General features: G+C 38.9%; 1 protein-coding gene across 9 annotated transcripts in view; it reads right to left on the bottom strand.

The window, feature by feature from the left end:
• SCFD2 (sec1 family domain containing 2) overlaps positions 1 to 14355 on the bottom strand; it is a 413274-nt gene that overhangs the window by 380019 nt on the left and 18900 nt on the right. The gene's annotated exons all lie outside the window — the stretch shown is intronic.

A 14355-nucleotide genomic window follows, 5' to 3' on the forward strand; every position in this document is an offset into this window, starting at 1 on the left:
AAGCCCCACACTGGACACAGAACTTTCTTAATAATAGTATTGTTATTATTAAATAAATAAATCTATTTAAAGAAAAACCACTGATAAAAGAAATTAAAAACACAAATGGAAAGATACTCATGTTCAGGATTTGGAAGAACCGATATTGTTAAAACGTCCATATTACCCAAAGCAATCTACAGATATAATGTAATCCCTATCAAAATAACAACAGCATTTTTCACACAGCTAGAACAAATAATCCTAAAATTTGTATGGAACCACAAAAGATCCTGAATAGCCAGAGCAATCTTGAAAGAGAAAATGAACAAAACTAGACATGTCACAATCCCAAATTTCAATATATACTACAAAGCTGTAATGATCAAAACAGTATGGTACTGGCATAAAAACAGACATATACATCAACAGAACAGAACAGAGAATCCAGAAATAAACCCACAGTCTTGTGGTCAAGTGTTGTTGTTGTTGTTATTGTTGTTGTTTTCCTTTTGTGGTCAATCTATGACAAATGAAGCAAGAATATACAATGGGAAAAAGATAGTCTCTTCAACAAATGGTGCTGGGAAAACTGGACAGCAACATGCAAAAGAACAAAACTGGACCACTTTTTTACACCATATACAAAAATAAACTAAAATGGACTAAAGACCTAAATGTGAGACCTGACACAATAAAATTCCTGGAAGAAAACATAGGCAGTAATCTCTTTGACTTCAGCCACAGAAACATTTTTCTAGATAGATCTCCTTTGGCAAGGGAAATAAAAGCAAAAATAAACTATTGGGACTAAAATAGTTAGTCCCACTGAGGGGGGCACTTGACGGGATGAGCACTGGGTGTTATTCTGTATGTTGGCAAATTGAACACCAATAAAAAATAAATTTATTATTAAAAAAAAAAAAAAAGGAAAATAGGGATCCCTGGGTGGCGCAGCGGTTTAGCGCCTGCCTTTGGCCCAGGGTGCGATCCTGGAGATCCGGGATCGAATCCCACGTTGGGCTCCCGGTGCATGGAGCCTGCTTCTCTGTCTGCCTGTGTCTCTGCCTCTCTCTCTCTCTCTCTCTCTCTCTCTGTGACTATCATAAATAAATAAAAATTAAGAAAAAAAAAGAAAAATAGAGAGAGAAACCAAAAAATAGATTCAAATATAGAGAACAAACTGGTGGTAGCTACAGGAGAGGTACATAGAGGAATGGGTGAAATCACTGAAAGGTATTAATACACTTATCATAATGAGCACCAAATAATTTACAGAATTGTTGAAATCATTATACTGTACATCTGAAACTAATATAAGACTGTATGTTAATTATACTTGAATAATGAATGTCTAAAAAAGTAATCAGACTTAACTATAAGACATAAGCCTGGGCACCCAGGCTGCCCAGGTTAGGAGAGTTCTTAAACTTCATGCCAACAGCACAATTTGTAACAGGAAAAATTGATAAACTGAACATCAAAATTTTAAAACTTCTCTTTATGAAATGACCTATTAAGAGGATAAAAAGACAAGCTACAAACTAGAAGAAAATATTTGCAGATTACTTACCTGACAAAGGCTTACATATACTTAACACCAATAACAACATATGGGCAAAAGACGTGAAGAGACATTTTATTTAAGAAGATATGCAGATGGGAGGGGAGCTAAGATGGAGGCATAGTAGGAGGTCAGAAGGCAAGTCTTACCCCTGGCTCACAACTAGATAACTACCAAATCATTCTGAATACCCAAGAAATTGACTTGAGGACAAATCAAACTGCTCATTTAGAGGGAGAGGAGAGGCTACAATGAGGAAGGGAGGAAGTGTGGAGATGTGGTTTGGGGGAGAAATGGACTGTGGGTGCAGCAGAGGGGAGGGAGTCCTGGTAGTGGAGGAAGGCAGGAGAGTGGAGCACACAAGGATGTACACAGGAGAACGTTTCCATAAAGCCTTTAGCTGAGAAAACTAAAGGGACTGATTTTCATGAGTTTTTGCCACCAGCGGGACTCAAAGACTGGAGTTTAGATGTCTGCAGGCTTGGCGGGGATAGAGCCTGAGGGCACTGCCCTACTCCTGGAAAGAAGGCTTGCCAACAATCTGGAGACAGACCGCACCACCTGAGGATTGCCTAAAGTGTACAGGGAAAGACGGTTTGCTATTCTTGAAACATATCTGTGGGAGGTAGGGTTCGCAGAGATGCCTCTTCAAGGACAAAAGAGCTGGCGGGCACCATTTCCCTTCCCTGACCCTCAGCATAGGCACAGAGACACCTGCTGAGGACATCTCATCCCCAACACTGGCTGCCTAACCTGCTTGCTCCAAGTCCCCCATCCCTGCGCTCTGGCATGACTGTCCTCAGTCAAACCTGCCTCAGTCCCAGTGCAGTGAGACCCTCCACCAGAAGTCTGGCACAGCTCCCTGCCACATCAGGTCCCTGAAGTTTGGAATTTTAAAAGTTAGCAGGCTTGGCTGGGACAGAGTCCAGATGGCACTGAGCTGCTCCTGGAGAGAAGGCAGGCAAACATCCTAGAGAAAGACAGAAAATGACAATCTGAAAAACACCCGGGACACAAAGAAGGGAGATTATTCGCTCCTCTGGGAGTGCTTCCCAAAGAAGCAAGCACAGAGACCCCTCTCTAGGGTAAAAAGGAACCGGCTGGCACCATTTCCCTCCCCCATCCCTCAGCATAAACCAACTTCAGTAAACAGCAGTACCAATAGTGGCTGCCTAACCTGCTTACACTAAGTCCCACCCCACCCAACCCCCATACTCTGCTGGAACTGCTTTTCAAGTGTGCCTCAGAACCAGTGCAGCGGGTCTCTGTAGGAGACCGCAAAAACCTCCGCCCACACCACATCTTCTGACCAGAGAGTTCTGAAGGCTTCAGTTCTAGTGGGAGTAGAATCGGGTCCCATTTAACAAGCAGAGCAGAGCACACCTAGTTAAAACTCGCCACACTCTGGTCAAAGTCCAAACACTGCCCACTGCAGGCACGGAGAAGCTCTGCAGATGACTGGCCTGAAGGATAGAGTAGCCAAAATTCAACAGGAAAGCACATGCAACCCACACCAGAGACACTCCTCGAAGTGCCAGGCCTTGGACACTCTTCATAGGAAGAAAATCTCTTCTTCATAAAGCCATTACTCTTAGGAGCAGGAGCTTTGCTAACACAGAGAGAAAGGCAGAGACTAGACAAAAAGCCAAGGCAAAGGAATTTATCCAAAATGAAAGAACAAGATAAGGTTATAGCTAGAGATCTAATCAAAACAGATATAAGGAATATGTCTGTTGGAGAATTTAAAGCAATAGTCAGAAGCACATAGCTGGACTTGAGAAAAGAATGGAAGATTTCAGGGAGGCCCTTACTGCAGAGATAAGAGTTAAAAAAAAAACAGTCAGAAATGAAAAATGCAATAACTGAGATTCAAAACAGACTGGAGGGGATCCCTGGGTGGCTCAGCGGTTTAGCGCCTGCCTTTGGCCTGGGGCGTGATCCTGGAGTCCCCGGATGGAGTCTCGCATCAGGCTCCCTGCATGGAGCCTGCTTCTCCCTCTGCCTGTGTCTCTGACTCTTTCTTTCTCTGTATCTCTCATGAATAAATAAATAAAAATCTTTAACAAAAAAACAAAAAAAATGAAACAGACTGGATGTAATGCATTATTTAACAAATAATATAGAAGAAAGAATTATGGAAACTAATAAAGAATTACAGAACACAAGATAGACTTAGGGAACTCAATGACTCCATCAAATGTAATAACATTCCTATCATAGGAGTTGCAGAAGAAGAGAGAGAAAAGGGGGTAGAAAATTTGAGGAAATATATAGTTAAAAACTTCCCTAATTTGGGGAAGAAAACAGACATGCAGATCCAAGAAACATAGAGAACCCCCATCAAAATCAACAAAAGGGGCAGCCCTGGTGGCACAGCAGTTTAGCGCTGCCTGCAGCCCAGGGTGTGATCCTGGAGACCTGGGATTGAGTCCCATGTCAGGCTCCCTGCATTGGAGCCTGCTTCTCCCTCTGCCTGTGTCCCTGCTTCTCTCTCTGTCTCTCATGAATAAATAAATAAAATCTTTTTAAAAAATCAACAAAAGAAGGCCAACATCAAAACATATGGTAATGAAATTCCCAAAATATAATAATAAAGAAAAAAAATCCTAAAAGCAACAAGATAAAAGAAGTCCCTAACTTACAAGGAAAGAGCCATAAGACTAGCTACAGATTTATCCACAGAAACTTGGCAAGCCAGAAGAGAGTGGCATGATATATTCAGCACGCTGAATGGGGAAAATGTACAGCCAAAAATACCCTATCCCACAAGGTTGTGGGATAGAGTCATTCAGAATAGGAGGAGAGATCAAGAGTTTCCCAGACAAACAAAAACTAAAGGAGTTTGTCACCACTAATCCAGCCTTGCAGGAAATATTCAAGAGTATTCTTTGAATGGGAAAGAAGGATCAAAAGCAACAAAGACTAGAAAGGAACAGAGAAAATCTCCAGAGACAATGACAAAACAGGTAATAAAATAGCACTAAATACATAGCTATCAATAATTACTCTAAATGTAAATGGACTAAACACTCCAATCAAAAGATATAAGGTGTCAGAATGGTTACAAAGAAACAAGACCCATCTAATGATGCCTGCAAGAGACTCACGTTAGATCTAAAGACACCTGCGTATTGAAAGTGAGGGCATGCAGAAACATTTATCAGGCAAATGGATGTCAAAAGAAAGCCAGAGTAGCAATATTTACATCAAACTAGATTTTAAACTAAACACTGTAACAAGAGATGAAAAAAGGTACTATGTCATAAAAAGGGGACTATCCAACAATATCTAACAATTGTACTATCTATACTCCCAACATGGAAATACCTAAATACATAAAATACTAACAAACATAAAGAAACTCATTGATAATACAATAACAGTGAGGGACTTTAACACTCCAATTACAGCAAAGGACAGATAATCTAAGCAGAAAATCGACAAGGAAATAATGGCTTTGAATGACACAAATGGACTTAACAGATATATTCATAACATTTCATCTGAAAGCACCAGAATACACATTCTTTTCAAGCACACATGGAACATTCTCCAGAACAGATCACATACTGGGAGAGGCCTCAACAAGTACAAAAAGATTGAGCTCATACCACACATACTCTGATCACAATGCTATGAAACTTAAAGTCACCCACAAGAAAAAATTTGGAAAGATCACAAATACATGGAGGTTAAACAACATGTTATCAAAGAATGAATGGGTCAACCAGGAAATCAAGGAAGAAATTAAAAAATACATGGAAACATATGAAAATGAAAACACAACAGACCAAAACCTTTGCAGTCCTAATAGGAAAGTACATAGCAATACAGGCTCCTTAAGAAACAAGAAAAATCTCAAACAACCTCAACTTACACCTAGAAGAGCTAGAAAAAGAATGAGAAACAAAGCTTAAAGACAGGAGAAGAAGGGAAATAATAAATATTAGAGCAGAAATAAATAAAGTAGAACCTAAAAAAAACAATAGAACAGATGCATGAAACCAGGAGCTGGTTTTCTGAAAAGATTAATAAAATTGATAAACTCTTCCCCAGACTTTTCAGAAAGAAGAGAGGAAGGACCCAAACATATAAAGTCACAAATGAGGGAGCAGAAATAACAACCAACACCGTAATAATACAAACAATTATAAGTGAATATTATGAAAAGCTATATACCAACAAATTGGACAACCTGGAGAAATGGGTAAATTCCTGAAAACATATAAGCCACCAAAACTAAAACAGGAAGAAATAGAAAACTTGAACAGACTAATAACCAACAAAGAAATTGAAACAGTAATCAAAAATCTCCCAATAAATAAAGTCCAAGGGCAGATGGCTACAGGTGAATTCTACTGTACATTTATTTTTTTTTAAGATTTTATTTATTTATTCTGAGAGACAGAGAGAGAGAGAGAGAGAGAGAGAGGCAGAGACACAGGCAGAGGGAACAGCAGGTTCCATACAGGGAGCCCAACGCAGGACTCGATCCCAGTCTACAGGATCACGCACGCCCTGGGCTGAAGGCGATGCTAAACCACTGAGCCACCCGGGCTGCCCTCTACTGTACATTTAAAGGAAGAGTTAATACCTATTCTTCACAAATTGCTCCAAAAAAAAAAAAAAAAAAAATAGAAATAAAAGCTTCTTGACTCATTCTATGAGGCCAGCATTACTCTGATTCCAAAACCAAAGACTCCACTAAAAGAAAAAAAAAAAAAAAAGAATTACGGGGCAGCTCTGGTGGCTCAGTGGTTTAGCACCGCCTTCGGCCCAGGGCATGATCCTGGAGCCCCGGGATCAAGTCCCACATCGGGCTCCCTGCATGGGGCCTGCTTCTCCCTCTTCCTATGTCTCTGCCTCTCTCTCTCTCTCTGTCTCTCATGAATAAATAAATAAAATCTTAAAAAAAAAAAAAAAGAATTACAGGCCAATATCCCTGATGAACATAGATGCAAAAACTCTCAATAAAATACTAACAAATCGAATCCAACAATACACTGAAAAAATCATTCACCACAACCAGGTGGGATTTACTCCTAAGCTGCAAAGCTAGTTCAATATTCACAAATCAATCAATATGATGCACCTCGTTAATAAAAGGATAAGAAACATATGATCCTTTCAATAGATACAGAAAACACGTTTGACAAAAAGTACAACATCCACTCATGATAAAAGCCCTTAAAAAAGTAAGATTAGAAGGAACATACCTCAACATAATAAAGGCCATATACAAAAAACCAGCAGCAAATATTATCACAGAAATACTAATTCAAAGGGATACATGCACCCCGATGTTCACAGCAGCATTATCAACAATAGCCAAATTGTGGTAGGAGCCCAAATGTCCATTGACTGATGAATGGATAAAGAAAATGTGGTGTGTATATATATATATACACACACACACACACACACACATATATTTTCACACACAGTGGAATATTACTCAGCCATCAAAAAAGAATGAACTCTCACCATTTGTAATGATATGGACAGAGCTATAGAGTATTATGCTAAGCAAAATAATTCATTCAGAGAAAGACAAAACACCATATGATTTTACTCATATGTGGAATATAAGAAACAAAACAAATGAATGTAGGGGTGAAAAAAGAGACAAACCAAAAAACAGACTTTTAATTATAGAGAAAAAACTGAGGGTTGCTGTAGAGGAGAATGGGGGATGGTTAAATAGGTAATGGGTCATAAGGAGGGTAGTCACTGCGATGACCTCTGGGTGGTTTATATTAAGTGATGAATCACTAAATTTTACACCTGAAACTAAAATACTGCATGTTAATTAACTGGAATTGAAATAAAAACTTGGAAAGAAAAAAACTATATCTGTGAATTAATTATATGTAATATGATAGGCTTTACAGAAATATAGAGATGAAAATATAGTACCTTGGTCACTTGTCAAAAAAAAGAGAATATGCAGATGGAACCTAAGTACAGGAAAAGATGTTCAACATCATTGGCCATTAGGGGAAAGCAAATTAACACCACAAGTTATCTGTGAACTAGTCCTTTCCTTAGGATAGAATGTTCTAGACTCCGATATCCACAAGGCTTATAATTTACTTCCCTGAAGTCTCTGTTTGAAAGGCATCTTAGAGGGACACCTGGGTGGCTCAGGGGCTGAGCATCTGCCTTCAGCTCAGGTCGTGATCCCGGGGTCCTGGGATCGAGTACCTCATCAGGCTCCCTGCATGGGACGTGCTTCTCCCTCCGCCTGTGTCTCTGTCATTAAATTTCCCTGTGTCTCTCATGAATAAATAAAGTCTCTCTTGACGGCATGAGCACTGGGTGTTAATGCTATATGTTGGCAAATTGAACTCCAATAAAAAAATATACAAAAATAAATACATAAAATAAAAAATGAAAAGTTATTCCACAAAAAAATATAAATAAATAAATAAAATCTTTTAACAAAAAAAAAAAGACATCTTAGAAAGACCTTTTCTATCTCCTCCATACCCCTCACCACCCGAAATCCTTAGTCACTCTTGATTCCCTTACCTTCCTTTATTTGCTTTATAGCGTTTATTCCTGACACTATACATCCACTTGTTTGTCCACTTGTCTCCCATGTTAGAAAAAAATTCCATGATGTCAGAGATCTTGTCTTCACCAAGTGCCTATCACACAGTAGTCAATTAACAAATAATTGTGAATAAATTGCAACATACATTTACATGCTTGGAAGGTTTGCTTCCATATTTTTAATCTATGATGAGCTTCCTGAATTTTCGCCCAAATGAACTTCCTGGATATCAGACCTCTCCTGCCTTGAACCCCCAAAATGCCTCTTTATTGCTAAAGCCATCTCATTCTTCTTATTTTCTTCTTCCTAGAGGAAGGGCAACTACTCCTACCCTGTTGATTCCACCCACCCTACCACCAGTCACTATCCCAGGGTGACATGGTTATTAGAAGGCAGAAGTAAAAGAAAAGAAAGGAAAGGGGCCCTCAGGCAGGAATATCAGCAGGCACTAGAGGGGAGAAGCTGTAGCCAGAGTATAGGAAAGTCCTGCCATGCTACTGAATATACTCTAGTCTGCATAACCTAAGATCTAGAAGCACCCCAATAGAGGCTGTGGTTGGTTAACTCATGAGGAGTTAGATGTTGGGACTTGCTGACTGATTGGCAGTAAACATCAACTTGTCATTCAAATGTAATGAGTCTTTCCCATTCCTCCTTCTCTGTTTTAGCTGACCTCAGAGAATTTTTATTTTCTAAAGGGGCCATAGTTTCCATTTAAATTATGGATCCCAAAGCCACAATGACCCAGAGTTCAGTGTTCTCACAACATAGAGACCACAGGCCCCTTTAAATTTTTCAATATGAAAAAAACTCTGGGGATGCCTGCACTATTCCTTCACTAACAAATACCATGACAGAGTTGTAATATGTAAGCAATTATAGAAAATGAATTTCTACCTTCAAACTTTCTTTTTTTAATATACATTTTAAAAAATAAGTCTAAAAAAATAACTATTAAACATAATTCTTTATCAAAAAAATAACTTAAACATCTCTGGCATATTAAATTATTTAACTATTTAGAAGATCCCTTTATCCCTTCATTTTCAGAAATGAACCCTACTTTATTTCACCCCACCATCCACAAATTATTCATTAAATCTTTTTTCAAAACCTGTAACTGAGACAAGCTGATCTTTAGAATTCCAAAAAAAAGTTAAATATAGCAAGGGGTACGCTGAAAAGAGGCAGGCCTTCCTCCTACTCAATTGGTAACGTTTACTTGAACAGCTTCTTGGGTTTTTTTGTTTGTGTGTGTATGTGTGTTTTTAATAAATGTGGCTTTTTTTTCAAGCGTTTATTTATTTATTCATGAGGCAGAGACACAGGCAGAGGGAGAAGCAGGCGCCCTATGGGGGGGCCCAATGCGGGACTCGATCCCAGGACCCTGGGATCACGCCCTGAGCCAAAGGCAGATGCTCAACCATGAGTCACCCAGGTGCCCCGTTTGTGCGTTTTTAAAGTAAGCTCTACGGCCAGTGTGGGGCTTGAATTTACAACACTGAGATCAAGAGTTGGATGTTCTACAACTGAGCCAGCAAGGCATCCCAAAAAGTTGTTATTGTTGTTCTTTTTTAATATCATTTATTTTTTGGTACAGGCTGAGGAAATGTCCATAGCCTGTATCAGTAGCAAGGTCTCTACCTCAACCTCAACATTAAACATTCCCTACATAATGTTCACACCCAAGTTCAGTCATTCTACCCATAGGTAAATTTAAAATCAGACTAGTACCTCTGGCTCTGCGCTAGGAAAAATCACCCTTTATTCCCTCTGAAAATGTTGTCTCTAATAATAATAATATTTAATTGGTATTTAGAAACCAAGGAAATAGGAAAAAAATGTGTGACTATTAAGGGGTGATTAAACAATTTTTTACTTTAAGGGTCTAGTTAGTGACTTTGATATGCATCATTATCAGGTTACCTGACATTGTAAAAGTTAACAACAAATCAGTTCATCATTGTTTAGGTTGAAACCACTGTGGCATTTGTCTCTTTTCTATAAGATCTACTTCATTTATTTCTGTATGGTCTAGGAAACAGACATCCCCACCTCCAAAATAAAAACTAACAAGAAAACTGGTCTTAAATGTTTCTTTTTATAAACTAGGATACCCACTATTTCTGAATTTACTGGTTTGTACTGGTTTATTTGTACATTCATTCAAATAAGCATGGATCAGAGTCGTGATATAGTGGAAAAGAAATGTGCCCTGGAATTAAAAAATAATTTTGTGGGATCCCTGGGTGGCGCAGGAAGCCTCCAATGGACAAGGCCTGGAAAGCCAAGTTATGATGCATTTAAGTTATCAATTTCTCATTTGCATGGGCAGTAACTTTAATTGCTAGGATTATAAACAGTCTTTTGTAAAAATTCTATTAGCAGTAAATTTTGGTTATCAAAGATTATATCATAGTTAGAGACTTGCTTTCTAAAGATTATCCCAGCAGGCACATTGTTTAGTGCCAAGCACCCATCTGTTTTCATTTTAGTACTAACTTTTTTATTCTTACACTCCTTTCCCTGAGGAGTTTAGGAGTGGTGTAGGAGGTAGTAGTGGTTATTACCTTGATGGAAGTATAGTTTATACTACAAAAGCTGTAATCTATTTCAATTCCTCTTTTCCAGAGAAATTGATTAGCACAATTCTCTCAGTATTATAAGCAATTATAAAGAAACTTCCTATTTTTCTATTTATTGCTTGAAACCTTTATTTGCTTGTCACTTTTTCACCACCTATCTCTTTACCTTCTGCAATCTGATTCCTAGTCCTGTGTCACCAAACTTGCTCTCATGAGAGCTTTCTTCTTTATTCAGATCCTTCTAGAACTCATCACTGCCTTTGACATTTATGACCACACCCTCACACCTGGATGGCTCTCAAAGCTCATATTCCATGACAATACTCATTCACAGTTAAATGAAAGAAAAAGGCACCCGATGAAAATAAAGTCTGGGGTGTGTGTGTGTGTGTGTATAATATATGTATATATACATATATATATACACGTATATATATGTGATATATATATGAATGAATTTAGTTGTAGATACTCAGAAGCAGAGCTGAGTTACAGCAAGGACTCAGGAAGAATTTTTATTTTAAAAACCAAGAGGGGATCCCTGGGTGGCTCAGCGGTTTAGCTCCTGCTTTTGGCCCAGGGCGCGATCCTGGAGTCCCAGGATTGAGTCCCGCATCGGGCTCCTGGCATTCTCCCTGTGTCTCTGCCTCTCTCTCTCTAGCTCTATCATGAATAAATAAATAAATATTAAAAAAAAAAAAAACAAGAGCCTTAGAAGTCATTTAGGCAAATGCCCTTGTTTTATATATGAAATAATGAGGTACAGAAAATATATAAGTTAGGATGTCTTTGGTTGCAAGTAATAGAAAACAGAGACTTCATTTGGCTTAAACAGTAAGGAACTGCTCTCTCCTACATAATATGAGGCCTAGACACAGTATCGCATCATTGCTCTCCTCTGTGGCACCTGTGGCCATGCCACCTTCCATGTGTCAGCTTCAACTTCAGGTTGTAAGCAGATTGCCTCGGCAGTTTCAAGACCTACATCAGAGTCCTGCACGTTGGGGAGGAGGATGAGGAAGAGGGGAAAGCATGTCTCTTTCTTGAGTCTCTTCAGAAGCAAAGAAACCTGATCAAGGAGCCCTAAAAAGACTTTCTCGTCACCTTCTCATTTCTAAAGTTACCAATGGCAAGGGAAATGAGATTCTAAGGTTGGTTTGATTCAAGCCTTGGACTAAGCTTAGGGTAGAATGAGTGCTGAAAAATTAAGGTTAAATAAATTAGTCATCATCGCAATATAACTTGTAGATCTAAGAGATTCTTTACATTTGTCTTTCTACACTTGTTGGAATTTTCTTCGTCCCTGCTCATTAATGCTGGATTCAACTCTTCTCTCTTCTTGCAAACTTCTCTGGGGTGCTCACTTGGTTTTTTGGTAATTATCTTAGGCTTCTGAGGAGGCAGCACAGAGTAATGGTAAGCACTGACATTAGAGCCAGACTGCTGGGGTTCACTTGTGTGTGTGTGTGGCACAATAGGCATGTCAATCGCTTTCCTCTTCTATAAAAGGGGATGGTACTAGAACCCACCTCACAGAGAGGTGAAATTAAATAAGCCACCATGTATAAAATGATCAAAACAATGCCTGTTACAAGGTAAGTCCTACAAGTGTCTCCTATTATTATTAAAGGGCATCTGCCTGTCCAGCAGCCCTTCCCCCCCTTCTTTTGATAAATGTTTCTGTTTTCCTTTAAGGAGTAGACATCTCCACCATCCCATACAATCTTGGCACAATTCTCAATCAGTAGGAACTGCTCCCACTCCCCATTGGGCAGAGGGTGGGCATGAGGCCCAAGAGAGGCCAATCTCACATTTTCCCTTGGAATCTGAAGTTTAAACAGAATGACTCATGACAGAAAACCATCAAAATTCAGCCTTTCTCATATCAAGATATTCCTAATTTCTATACCCCTGGAACTATGTTCCAGATTCAGAGTGCTTACTCAAAAAAAAAAGAGAGAGAAAGAGAAAAAATTTCTTCCCTTGTGTTAGCTATCCAATTCCTTTAATAAGTTCCTTTTTGCTGAAATTGGCCAAAATTGATTGATGTTGTCAATGTAACTGCTATGTTGAATGAATAGGACTCTCAAAATTAAATCATCAAGCAACTTCGTTTTTTTGTCTCTGTCTCTTTAAATTTCCTCATGAGCCTACCTCCTATCTGGCCTTTGCATATATAGCAAGGAAATCAAGAATGTAGCTCTGCAGCCTAACGTTCTGGGCTCAAGTCCTAGCTCTACCTCCTGCTAACCATGCTACTTAAAGTCTCTTTGGCTCAGTTTCCTTACTGGTAAGTGGGGGAAACACTACACCTGCCACATTAGGTTATCAGAAAATTTAAATGACTTCCCAAATATAAAGTACCTGGAAGTACACTTGGCATGTGGTTAAGTTCTAAGAAATGTGATGATAGCACTGGTGGTTCAGCGAGGCTGTCTTTCTTCCTCACACCCCATCATATCAGGCCCTGACCATTCTTGTTTCCATACCTATGTTCATGTTAGGCCTTCTCTTTCTCTTCAAGACATAATCAAGTCAAGCATCAACACTTCCACAAGGACTACATTGATCTACAGAGACCTTGTTGATCTGACACTTTGTAGGATTTATAATCTGTAACAGACACTTGAGTCTTGAGTTCATGTCATTTCTGTTGTTTTTTCATTGAACAGTGTGTACAAAGCACTGCCCAAACAAAAGTCATTGCTGAAGGCAGAAAAGATACTTGATATTTTCCTATGTCCTTCATATCACTTACTCCAGAGAAGACTCATGGTAAATCCTTGATAAGTAACTTTTGAATGGCCCTCTGAAGAGCTAAAAATATTTCTAGTCACAATTAACTTTCAAATTTGTATAGCTGCAAGCCCACAGGTCTATGTTTTAGTATATGTGCTACTAAAGTGAGCTCATGGCCTATGTTTTTATTGTGTGCATACGTATACAGAAAAGACAGGGTACAGAACTTCCCATTTTCATCCCACGCTGGCCCATACACTCCGGGCACTCAATAAATGGTATAAACTACCTTAAAAAAAAAAAAAAGAGCTGAAAACTTTAAGAGCTGAAAATCAATTCCAGATATGATAGGAAATTCCAAATATATCTGTTACCAGTTAGATTTGAAACTATAATACAAAAAGTCCTGTTCTGTTTAAAAACTAACAACAGAGATAAGGGAAATAGATACTTTTTCACCAATACTTTTTTTTCTCATAAGAATTATTGATGAAAGGGGGATCCCTGGGTGGCTCAACGGTTTAGCGCCTGCCTTCAGCCCGCGGCGTGATCCCAGAGTCCTGGGATCAAGTCCCACATCGGGCTCCCTGCATGGGGCCTGTTTCTCCCTCTGTCTGTGCCTCTGCCTCTCTCTCTCTCTCTCTCTCTCTCTCTCTCCCTCTCTCTCTGTATCTCTCATGAATAAATAAAATCTTAAAAAAAAAAGAATTATTGATGAAGGACAAAGTAGAGGAGGTAACTATTATTAGCTTATTGTCATGTCTCTGGAGAAATGTTCTATTGTTGAAACTCTGTATAAACATAAAGTATATCATCTTCTTTTACTGACTTCTCTAAGCATGTGAAACATACACGCAGAAATAAAAACTTCTCTCATTGATGTCCCAGAGCATATTGTTTACATGCAGAAACATGGCACTGTTTCATAGCTT

This window comes from Canis lupus, chromosome 14 (genome assembly GCF_048164855.1).
Source record: "Canis lupus baileyi chromosome 14, mCanLup2.hap1, whole genome shotgun sequence".
Classification (NCBI taxonomy): Eukaryota; Metazoa; Chordata; class Mammalia; order Carnivora; family Canidae; genus Canis; species Canis lupus.